The 12,965-nt window shown below is 40.9% G+C and overlaps 1 protein-coding gene across 1 annotated transcript in view; it reads right to left on the bottom strand.

Moving 5' to 3' along the window:
* LOC138740350 (zinc finger MYM-type protein 3-like) overlaps nucleotides 1–12,965 on the bottom strand; it is an 86,712-nt gene that overhangs the window by 73,052 nt on the left and 695 nt on the right. The window lies entirely within an intron of this gene.

Raw genomic sequence — 12,965 nt, 5'->3', positions numbered from 1 at the left:
TGGTGGAGGAACACTTCTGGGACCTGTAACCACAATTCTATTAGCTTTAAGGTATTCATGGAAAAGGATACACAAGTCATTAATTTAAAATCCAAATTAGACAAGGCCAATTTCAAAACGATTAGGTAGGAGCTAGCAATAGTGGACTGGACTCAAATGTGAAATGGTAAAAGCACAACTGCCAAATGGGAGACATTTAACAGAGCGACCAGATTGATTCTGGACAAATGTTCTCAGTAAAGGGTACAAATAGCAAGATGAAGAACCCTTGATAATAAGGAGGCACAAATCAGGAAGAAAATGGATGCATCAGGTACAAGGAAATCACTTGATAAGCATAAGGAATGTTGGAGCATAGTAAAGAGAGAAATGAGTAGCACTAAAAGAGGTAATGGTATGTCTCTAGCGGCCAGTGCAAGGGCGAATCCAGAAAGATTTTCTAAACATATTAATAACAAACATGAGGGAAAGAAAGGGTCCCCATAGAAATCAGGGGTTGTGTCCATACATAGATCCAGGGGAAAAAAAAGGGGAAGATCTTAACTGAATATTTTGTGAATGTGTTTGCTGTTGAACAGGACATGCAGGAGCAAACGGGGATTAGTAACGAAAGATAGCCTACGGCATGACTGCATCAGTAACAAAGAGATGTTAGCAGTCTTACATCAACTCATGAAGGATTAACCTTTGGAGACAGACCAAGTATATCCCATAATATTATGGGAAGTGAGAAAATAAATTTTTGGGGCCTTGATAGACACTTTTAACTCATTGCTGGAGACAGGAGAAGTTCTGAACGATTGCAAATGTGGCACCATTCTTTAAACAGGGCTGAAAAGATAATACAGGTAAATGAAAACTTGTTAATCTGACATCAGTGGTAGGGAAACTCCTAGAGAAGATTTGGAGATAGAACCTGTCAACATTTGGATAGCCATGGGAAAATTAGGAACATAGGTTAGCCACCATGGATTTGTGAGTGGACAATAATGTTTCATGAAGTATGCTGCAAAAATAACCCAGAAAATTATAGGCAAGTGAGAAGGTGTTTAATGGAAGATGTTCTAAGAGATACAAGTATTTGGATAGTCAGCATGGTAGGTCATTTTCGACCAATGTTACAGTTTTGAGAGTTTACCAGGAAAATTGATGAAAGAAAGGCTGTGGATGTTAGTAAGGCCTTTGACAAGGTTACACATGGGCAATGAGTCAAGGTTCTCACTCAGTATTCATGGGAAGTTGGTAAACTGGATTTGACATTGGCTTTACGGGAAAATCCAGAGTGGGAGTGGATGATCGCCTCATAGACTGGAGGCCTGTGACAGGTGCTGGGTCCATTGTGGTTTGCCATCTGTGTCAATGATCTGGATAATGTGGTAAATTGATTCAGAGGTGCAGCAGATAGCCAGGAACACTTTCAAAGCTTGGAGAGAGAGATCCGGACCAGCTGGAAAAATGGTCTGAAAATGGCAGATGGAATTTAATGCAGAGAAGTGCGAGGTGTTTCAATTTCTTAATACAAAATGGTAGGAGACTGAAGAGTGTGGTAGAACAGAGGGATCTAGGAATAGAGACATACAATTCTCTGATAATGGTGTCACAAGTAGATCAGGTTATAAAGAGATGTTGGCTTATGAGCCTTTATAAATGAAAGCATTGAGTTTAGGAGTTGGGATGTTATGGTAAAATTGTACAAGACATGGTGAGGCCAAATTTGGAGAATTTTGTGCATTTTTGGTTACCCAACTACATGAAAGATACAAGAAAGTTTGAAAGAGTGCAGAGATGTACTTGGATGTTGCTGGGCATGGAGGAACTGAATTACAGGGAAAGTTAAATAGGTTAGGACTTTTATTCCCTGGAGCATAGAAGAGGGGTGATTTGATAGAGGTGTACACAATTAAGAAAGGTATAGAGAGATAAAATTATGAGATGTATAGATTGTGGCTTTGTCCTCTGGGGTTAGATGAGATACAAACCACAGGACATAGTTACAAATGCAGGTACAATTTTAACATGCAAGAAAAATCTGAGCAGGCACATGGATGGGAGGGATAAGTTAGTGGAACTATGCAGAACAATAGCTTGGTATAGATTAGCAAATACTAAGGGCCTGTTTCTGTGCCGTAACTTTCTATAGTTGATAGAATTTTTTGAAGAGGCAACAAAGATAGACAAACACTAGGCAATTATTTATATGGATTTTATTAAAGCACTTGACAAGAATCGCACATAGAAGATCGTATGGAAGGGGAGGGCAAATGAGATGGGAGGCCAGCTGGCCATCTGTGCAAGATGTGGGCTCAGTGAATCGAGAGTGGTTGTAGAGAGCAGTTTTTCAAACTGAAGGACAGTAACCAGAGGAATGTCAGTGTTTGTTGCCAAGACCCTCGTTTTTTTTTTTGTCGTATACATAATTTTGACAAGGTTTGTGGCACGGTGAGAAAATTTGCTGATGACAGAAATATATGCTATGGTGGCAGTGAAGAAGGTTACCTGGGTTTGTGGCGAGATCAAAACCAAATGGGAAACTGGGCAGAGGAATAGCAAAGGCAGAAATTCATTTGAGTAAATCAAACCAGGAGAGGTCTATTAATGACAGAGCCTTAAAGAATGCATGGAACTGTCGAACCCTTGGATGCAGGTACATAACTTTAAAAACTGAAGCACAGGTAATGAACAGTGTTTAGGATACTTGTCTTCATCAGTCGAGATGAAGACCTCTCCCTTTATATCCAATCAACACCTTTTGTTGGTCTGAATTCCGAGGTATTCTGAGATCTCCTGCTTCTCGCTCATTCAGGCTCAGGCCTGAAACATCGGCAATATATATTTGCTTTTTATGGACACCAAAAGATGGGCTGAGTTCCTGCAACATTTTAGTGTTTTTACTATAATCACAGCATCTGCAGACTTTTGTGTTTCACTTCATCGGTCAAGATAGAAGTGTTGGGCTAAAACACCAGCAAGGGCAGAATATTACTAATAAAAGATCCATTTAATCATCTGATTAAAAAAAGGGAAGAAATGGTCCTGGAATCTGCTGATGTGTGTTTTCAAACTGCAAAACAGCAGGGGGAGGGGGGGGGGGGGGAGGGAGAAGAGTGCATGACTGGGATCGGATGGGCCTTTAAGAGGTTGGCTACTTTCCAGAGGCAGTGGGAAGTGTAGACAAATAGAATGACGATGAAAATATGGACTTAATCGTTCTGCATTACAAAGACTTTATTCATAAAATATTAATATTTTGAAATTCAAAGCCATGAAGCATAAGATTACAAAATGTGTCCTTTATTTTTCCTGTAATGTTTAATATTTGTAACAAAAAATTAACTTTTTAAATTACTTTCCTCACCAACATTTCCCTATTTGGCGGTCATCGTTGTCCTGTCCCAGATTTCCATGTAATTCTACGCTATACTTGCTTAGCCATAAGATGACGCCATACGGTAAAAGTTGGAAAATTCAGATGCTATAAATCCAGAACACCTGAGAATCCAGACTTAAAATCCCTCAGCTTTTGCATGTGTGCATAAGCACCACAGATACACACAGCAGGGAAATTTTCTTTCCTACATGATGAGAGAAGTTCACTTAATTTAAAATATTTAATGCTAGTCATTTAAAATAAGTATTGAAATGGCTCTTCATTGCAAATGAACTGGAAATGGGGTGGAACATTCTGTAGTGGGTGGTCAGTAAATGGAACAAGATTGGTGGTGTTATTTTGCATTGTAAAGGGAAACAATCTAACTTGTAGACAATTTGCATCTGTACTTCAATTAAATAAAAAGTATTCTTTTGGCCATTATTCTCCAAAATAATACAGGGCAATTGAGTACAAAATAATGGCAGCACGTCTTACAAAACAACAGAAATCCAGAGTGCCTACCTTTTCAAATAATCTATCAGGACAACTCTGCAAAAATTTTTTGTATATTATTCAAAACATTTTTTCATAAAATATAAACAATCAAAATTTACCTATTTATTCTCCTTAAATTTGAATTTTAAAAGTACTGCACGAGAATCTGGAAAATCTGAACCACCCCGATCCCCCAGCAGTCCAGAGTTTAGGACTTGTACTGTACAGAAAAATCCCCATTATCCCCATAATTCAAGCAACCAGGGAAAACGTAAAAAATTCACAAGTTTAAAACTGGCACCCCTCGTTATTAGTTCACCATTCACAATCTCAAACAACCAGCCAAAACCATAATAAACATCTACCAATCCCTATAGGTGCTAAATACTCAGATTCTACTGTACTGGAAAGTTTACCACCTGCTGGACCAATAAAAGTCTCCCATTTCAAAAGAATACTTTTTATTTAATTGAAGTACAGATGCAAATTGTCTACAAGTTAGATTGTTTCCCTTTACAATGCAAAATAACTCCACCAATCTTGTTCCATTTACTGACCACCCACTACAGAATGTTCCACCCCATTTCCAGTTCATTTGCAATGAAGAGCCATTTCAATACTTATTTTACATGACTAGCATTAAATATTTTAAATTAAGTGAACTTCTCTCATCATGTAGGAAAGAAAATTTCATGTACCCAAATACACACTCAAGAGTTCAAGCTGACAGAAACTCAGGGGAGAGTCACTCAAAGATGGCAATTGGCCATTATTCTCCAAAATAATACAGGGCAATCGAGTGCAAAATAATGGCAGCACGTCTTACAAAACAACAGAAATCCAGAGTGCCTACCTTTTCAAATAATCTATCAGGACAACTCTGCAAATAGTACTTCTGAAGGAATCCCTAGGATGAGCATGACACAAACTCTGATATTTTTGGATTTTTAAAATGACATAGTGCAGAAGCAAAAAAAAATTCCTTTTGCATTTTCTATCAATGCATAATTTGTCATAGATCCTGCAGGTTAAAATCCTTTGAACTGAAGCAGGAGAAAAAATTAAAGGAAAGGCTGAAGCTATCACAATCATTTTTATCTACAAGTGCCAAGGTAAAGGATCAATCTTGGTTTCCTTACAAAATGCCAATCTTATTCTATTTCAATTCACTGCAGAGGCTGAGAATGCAGCAAAGACCGTGGGTGGGATAATATTTTAGCTGCTGTACTGAAAACATCTCCTCCAGAATGGGCTACAGTATAGTTACAAAACTGTTATCTGACAAATCTGGAAAGATGCCCAGTTATGAGCTGCAGCAAAAAAAAAGGAAAAAAAAAATCGAATCCCATTACTTAATATCCAATCTCCTTTCAGCACTTACTATTTGTTTTGCTCAAGGACCATTCCATTCTTCATTTCAGAATAACCTTTCTCCAGACAGACAAGGACCATAGAGCGGAAATGCATTGGCGAGGCCAGAGTAACCACCATAGATGGAATCACAACTCATGATCATCCCAGATGCAGGTAAAGTCTAAATCCTGGATCTCTGTAACCAACAGAACCGGAGGACTAAGAACTGCAGTAGCTTCAGGCAGCAATCACATTCAGTGAGATGCATTAAATGCCAATTTTTTTTTTTAATAAAAGTTTTCTGCAAATATATTTCTGGGAAAATTTAGTAACACCAATACCTCCCCACAAACAGATGACAAAATGTCACAAGGACAAACTATTTGTTGCATTTTGCAATATTCCTTTATTAATGAAGGCTATTGCATTGCTGCAATTGGCCAATTTAAATACAAAATATCTTGTACTAAAAAGCATTCAGAGGCACGTGGGAATGGGTTTGACACAAGTTGACATCAAAAACTACACTTAAATATCTTGATTGAAGAGTATGGACAAGCTTAAAATGATGGAATAAAACAGGAAGAAAAGGTAGAGCCAAAGTACATGGTCATCAGTCCTGATACAGTAGGTAAGCCAAAAATCAAAGCGAAAGGAAGGAAAGGCTATAAAATTTTTTAATGTCAAGAATTTTAAACAAATCATGGAAACATAAGTGAACAAACACTGCAAAGGATAAAAAAGGGTTGCTCAGCTTTGTTTACAGAAAATGATATATGGAACAACTTATAGAATACTGGCAAAAATTAACAGAGGTTTTCTGGAGAGCTTTGGAATCTAAAAAATCATGATAGAAATGGTCAATGTCAAGGAGAGGATGTGGGCTCAAAAACCACAGCTTGGGAATGAACCAGACTCCAAAGTCACAAGTTAACGAAAATCAGAAAAAAAACTGCAAATGCTGAAAAATCAAAAATAACATTTTCTCTCGCTCATAGTTCTTACAAAGTCTCTTCAATCTAAAACACCAATTGCTTTCTTTTCCACAGATGCTGCTTAACTTGCCATGTTATCAGCATGCTCTGTATTATTGAAACCAAATATGGATTACCCTCGGACAGTGGTCCAGGCAACCAGAATAGGTAGCTGATCAGTATTTTAGTGGGAACATGATTCTGGGAGGAGGAGGATGGATGGATTCTGGAGATAATTGCGCTCTGTGAAATAGAAGAGAATCATTTTAAGACAATGGCAGGAGAAACTTAATTGGGGATAGAGTGGAAAGAAAAAAAATCCACACGAGTCAGGAAACCATTCCAAGTTTTAACAATAAAAATATTTTTGACATTTGTATTAATTTCCAGAGTTAACTGAAGAGTGGAGTCAGGGATATGACCAAGAAAGACAGGAATACTTGCTTTATCTGAACAAAAAGAATGAGCACAGGTAAGCATCAGGAGACATAAATAACGAGAGCCAAGAAGGACCTGTTTCAGCGCTGTACTCTTCCATGACTCCTCTGAGCACCATTTCATCCACACTCCATGGCAGTGGAGGATGAAATACAAAATGGGAATCTTTCCTTGGTGCTACAAGCAAATGTACCAGCCAGTTATTAGCAGTTGAAATGAAAGGTGTTTAAAAAAATGATAAATGCATTATATAAACACATCTGCACTACATATTGTGGATGAAGAGCCTCCCAAAGTAATCTAAAGCTAGTGTGCAGAAGAGAGAAGCACAGGCAGGTCACTGCTCAGAAAAATCTGGGCCTTTCAGTAGCTATCTGATAATGCAAAGTCCACTCAGATCTGCTCATCGGCTTAGAAAAGGAACAAAATCTTCCAGCTTCCAAACCCAGTTTAACCAACTGCAGTTTATAAACCCAAACATGTCATATGGTTAATGTGGCCATTTCATATCACGTTTTGATCAAGTCAGATGAGTTACCCATCAGTGAACACAAAATTGTTTCCACCCATACAAATTTTAAAGTCTTAACACATCAACATAATCTGGTTGTCTACATGTTTTGCACCGATGACTGGAGAAGGTGGTTTCGTTGGGTTGTATTTGTTCAATCAGCTAACAACTTGGATGAGAAAAAGAGGAAGAAAATAGAGAAGGAATTTGCAAAGACAGACTGTTTTTGTGATGTACATATTTGAATAGGAATGAAATACCAAAGAGTCAAAATTTTAACATTGCCAGCCAACGTGAAAGTCAGAAAGGCTGGGAAGTCATTTTTTTTGTGAAGGAAGGTGCAGGAGTTGGGTGTCAAAGTTACCTTTTAGAGGGGAGGAAACTCAGCGACTGAACGCTGAGGGACAGAAGGAGAAAATGCAGCAGCAACTATCACTAAAATTTATACCCCCTTTGATCACACAGTTGGAGAAGAGGGTGAAAATATTGGACAGGGGTTTAAAAAAAAATCAGACAGCAGGCTGTAGAGAACATACTTCAGGAAGGCCTTAGAATACTGAAAGAGCAGGCTTGTTCAAAAATGATATGGCCTTGAATGTTTAAACCAACTGTTTGTCTGCATTCCTTGAATAATTATACAAAAGCTGTGAAAGACAAAAGGATGGTTGGTAAAAATAATAAAAGTGCTCAATCGAACATGGCAACAGCTAAGAAATGCTTTCGAAAATGGTTGTTGTTGAGTGAATAAATGATTCCCAGTAACAACACGCTTTAAATCAGTAAAAACTGTAATACCAAAGTATGCTAAGGTACCTCAAAAATAACAAGATACATTTTAAATAAAAAAAATATTTACAGCATGGTAGAAGCTGAATCCGGCCATTTGAACCCATGCCACCAATACACACGTATTTTAGAGGGTGGGAGGAATCCTGAGCAGCTGAGGAAAACTCATGCAGACAGAGGGAGAACATGAAAAAAAATCCTTGCAGACAGCACCACATACAAACTTGGGTTGCAGGTGCTGCAATAGCATTCCATTAAAGCTGGCATCAAGCCAGTCCTCAAAATGTTCAGGATGCATTAAATAATAATTGGTATTTGGACAAGATTTCAACCACTGGTTTACACACGTGGGAACATCTGCAAGTCTCCACAAACATATGAATGCTTCATAAACCACATCAAGGTTTTCCAAGGGTTCAGCACCAATGATGTGTAAAATAGCAAATAAGGCACCTCACAGGTTCTGAAATTTAAAAATTAGCTTATGCACAGCTTCAGCTGTACACTATTTATTCAAAAGCAAAATGTTACCAAAGCTAAAAATCCAAACAAGTGTAAATGTTCAGTCAAATTCAACCCAGATTGTTAACTGTTATCACATACTGCTTGCTAAATATTTTTAAAACGCATGGTTTCCTGTGAGCAGTTCTAGCAATTTGATTTGGATAATGAAGAACAATTGTTCTAAGTATCAAGTTCAAAATGGAAAATATTTTCAAGCCTTTCATGGTGAGAATGGACGGAGCAGTACAAAATACACATACTAATTATGAAGTTATGAAATTATGAAGCAGCACAAGGAAGTTATTGGCCTGAAATGAAACTTTTTTCTCTCTCCCCCATGCTGCTCGATTTGGCAAGCATTTACAACCTCTTCCTGCAGTTGTTTCACATTTTCAACATCATGGTAAAGAAGGTGTGGATTGTGAGATGCAGCAAAGATATTTAGGGCCAATAAAACAGGATCCCAATTTATATCTCTTGAAAAATTCTGCTGGAGAAACTCAGTGGGTCGTGCAGCATTAGTGGGAAAAAATGTCAACGGTTCAGAATGATGAGTTCTGTCCTGAAACATTGGTAGTTTTTAAAATCACATTGATGCTGGTGGACCAGCAGAGATCTTCCAGCATCTTTTTATGGTGTTATGAACTAAGGACCCTTACCGGTACTAAGGACCCTTACCGGTACTAAGGACCCTTACCGGTACTAAGGACCCTTACCGGTACTAAGGACCCTTACCGGTACTAAGGACCCTTACCGGTACTAAGGACCCTTACCGGTACTAAGGACCCTTACCGGTACTAAGGACCCTTACCGGTACTAAGGACCCTTACCGGTACTAAGGACCCTTACCGGTACTAAGGACCCTTACCGGTACTAAGGACCCTTACCGGTACTAAGGACCCTTACCGGTACTAAGGACCCTTACCGGTACTAAGGACCCTTACCGGTACTAAGGACCCTTACCGGTACTAAGGACCCTTACCGGTACTAAGGACCCTTACCGGTACTAAGGACCCTTACCGGTACTAAGGACCCTTACCGGTACTAAGGACCCTTACCGGTACTAAGGACCCTTACCGGTACTAAGGACCCTTACCGGTACTAAGGACCCTTACCGGTACTAAGGACCCTTACCGGTACTAAGGACCCTTACCGGTACTAAGGACCCTTACCGGTACTAAGGACCCTTACCGGTACTAAGGACCCTTACCGGTACTAAGGACCCTTACCGGTACTAAGGACCCTTACCGGTACTAAGGACCCTTACCGGTACTAAGGACCCTTACCGGTACTAAGGACCCTTACCGGTACTAAGGACCCTTACCGGTACTAAGGACCCTTACCGGTACTAAGGACCCTTACCGGTACTAAGGACCCTTACCGGTACTAAGGACCCTTACCGGTACTAAGGACCCTTACCGGTACTAAGGACCCTTACCGGTACTAAGGACCCTTACCGGTACTAAGGACCCTTACCGGTACTAAGGACCCTTACCGGTACTAAGGACCCTTACCGGTACTAAGGACCCTTACCGGTACTAAGGACCCTTACCGGTACTAAGGACCCTTACCGGTACTAAGGACCCTTACCGGTACTAAGGACCCTTACCGGTACTAAGGACCCTTACCGGTACTAAGGACCCTTACCGGTACTAAGGACCCTAACCGGTACTAACGACCCTAACCGGTACTAACGACCCTAACCGGTACTAACGACCCTAACCGGTACTAACGACCCTAACCGGTACTAACGACCCTAACCGGTACTAACGACCCTAACCAGTACTAACGACCCTAACCAGTACTAACGACCCTAACCAGTACTAACAACCCTAACCAGTACTAACAACCCTAACCAGTACTAACAACCCTAACCAGTACTAACAACCCTAACCAGTACTAACAACCCTAACCAGTACTAACAACCCTAACCAATACTAACAAAGGACAGGTGTGTATGAGTGAGTGTTGATTAAATTCAAACTATTACAGTTTAAGTTTGATTCTGAAAAAGAGGCCTTTTAAAAGTCCTGTTTCAAACATCTCGTTGAACTTGAGGATCCATTTTAAAAAGTGCAGTTCAAAAGTAATTATAAAGCACTTTTAAACATTCAGATCTCTTTAAACTCAAGTTTCTTGATGCCTTTCAGAGATATTCTTCATGAGTGTTTTCACAAGTTTCCCCCCATCTTGTAAGGGGTACAAATCTGATCTTTACAATGATTTTTTTTCTTAAACAGGAGTGACCATCTTCTAGGCACAAATGAGGCTACCTCTCTTTTCAGAAATGCTTATTTAAATACTTATTTAAAAGCCACTTATATTGGGTATCTCCTGTGATATGGATGATACAAAACAGAACAGCATCTCCCTCTCTTTCTAGAGATTACAGGACAAGTCCTGTCTTTCCAAGATGTCAAAAGCATCTTCAGTCTTGTGCCTTCATGTGACATCACCAATTTTAGTTTCATTTCTGCAAAACCTCCTACCTTCAAAATCACTCCACATCCACAATAACCTCTGACCTCATCTTAGTCCATGAGGCTTAAATTGTTTGCAATGTCGAAAAGTCCAAATTATACTGGAGGTTTGAAACAGCTGCCAGCATAAAGTTGATAGTACATTTTTAAAAAAGTTTTTAAGAACCATATCTGGTACTCGAGTCTCGATTAAGGACACTTCAGTTTTATGGTTTCCCCCCCCCCCCCACCCCCCAGACCAGTCAACTCCAACTGAACACTTTATTACAATGATGTTCCTGCAAATGTGGCCTTGTAACAGCCCACAATTCCCCAACTAGAAATATCCAACTTACTTAACTAAGAGATACGTATTGTTATGAGTTCAGAGGACCCCAAAACCCAGCATCAATAGATATTCACCAAGATAAATGGTTACTTAAACAAAAGTTGCTTTTAATTATCTTTAAACATGAAAACAGAATCACAATTTAACTTATCTCTATTAATTTACTTAACCTAACTTAAGCCCCTTCTAAGTGCACGTGTATGTAATGTGTGTGCAAGTTCAGAAAAGTTTTTTGGTTCCCATTCCTCCAAGTTCACTGATGGCAAGCAATTCTTATACTGTGCACAGAATTTAACATGTATCAAGTTCACCAGGCTTTGGTGCTTGCAAGGTTACCGCTCAAGAAGGTTATCAGTTTTCAGAGAGATTTGTTGTTCCAGGACATCCATAACTGATGTACTTCCATCAGTCACCTCAGCATCTTGCTGACACAACTTGCCCCATCAGGGTTCTCCAAATGATAACCTCTTTCTTTCAGGTCACCATAGAGTTCCTTTTTGTTTCTCTTATTCCAAGTGAAATATCAGATAGCCAGTCCTCTTGCATGAACCACAAGGACTTTGACTAGGCCGTCTTCCAAAATGGGGCATTTGACAAACTTGCAAGCTTGTCCTGTTCCAGTCCCAGCTGCTGTCTGCTCGCTGAAACACTGCAGAACTGATCTCGGTCTCTCTCTCGCTGAGAGAAAGCCTGTTTGACTCTCTCTGCTTGCCAAACCACATGACCCTCTCAGAACAGCAAGCTCTCTTCCGGACAATATGCGGATTTGGCAAGCTCTTTCTTCTGTTGGCTTTTTGTAAGCCACAATCCATTAGTGAAGTCTCTTGTGCACTCTCCAAAGCCCTGACACGCCTATAGCATGAGGCGGAGCTCCAGTATTTTAAACAAGATCTGTTTTAAGGTGTTCGTATGTGACCTACCTTTCCCAATTTGTTTCCCAGAAACACTTCCAGTATTTCACAACTAAAGAAGATTTACACAAATCTGTTGTATTTGGGTCTCAGCCTTCGCAATCCATAGAAAAGCTGGTGTCTATCATCTTATCCTCAGTGCATGAAACTCCTAAACACAATTGATTACCCACCCTCTTGGAACCTCTGCTGCTTGGGCTCGTCCGCATCTCTACTCCACCCCACCCCCTCCCCCAGCCCTGCGTTAAGATAGCGCCGTGAGACCAAACCTTCCTGCCCAGGTCAGAGCGTTCGCCGGGAATGGTTAAGGACGCACATTTCTCCCCTACCCCACCCCCCCAAACCCAACCCCATCCCCCGGCTTATCAATGCAATCGGTGCCGCGGTTCCTCCAGCTGCCGTGGGTGGGGAGGGGGAAGGGGGCTCCCTCCTTTGCCGGTGCTGCAGGGAGCCCCCACGCTCCGCGCGGAGACCCTCGGTGATCGGCGCTGGAATGCAGCCGCCACCGCCTGGGCTCAGCGAACGATTCGGGAGGGAGGGGGGAGGAGGAGGGGGGGGGGGGGGGGGGGGAGAGAGAGAAGCGCGCCGGCTGCTCCGCGATCCCGGCCCGGATTCGTCCCCCAATCTGGAATGGAACGGATCGCCTCAACACCCCCCCCTCCCCCTCCTCAGAGCACGAGTTCACCCTTTCTCCCACCGATTCCAAATCCTCCCCCCGCCACTCTTCCCTCCACCGACCCCCCCCATCCCCAAACCGACCCCCCCTCCCCCAATTAAGTCCGGTTAGCTCTGGTGCATGAAATGCAAAACAAAAC

The sequence above is a fragment of the Narcine bancroftii genome, chromosome 8 (assembly GCF_036971445.1).
Source record: "Narcine bancroftii isolate sNarBan1 chromosome 8, sNarBan1.hap1, whole genome shotgun sequence".
Taxonomy (NCBI): domain Eukaryota; kingdom Metazoa; phylum Chordata; class Chondrichthyes; order Torpediniformes; family Narcinidae; genus Narcine; species Narcine bancroftii.
Note: the sequence above shows the minus strand (reverse complement) of the source record. Positions and strands in the feature narration are given on the sequence as shown.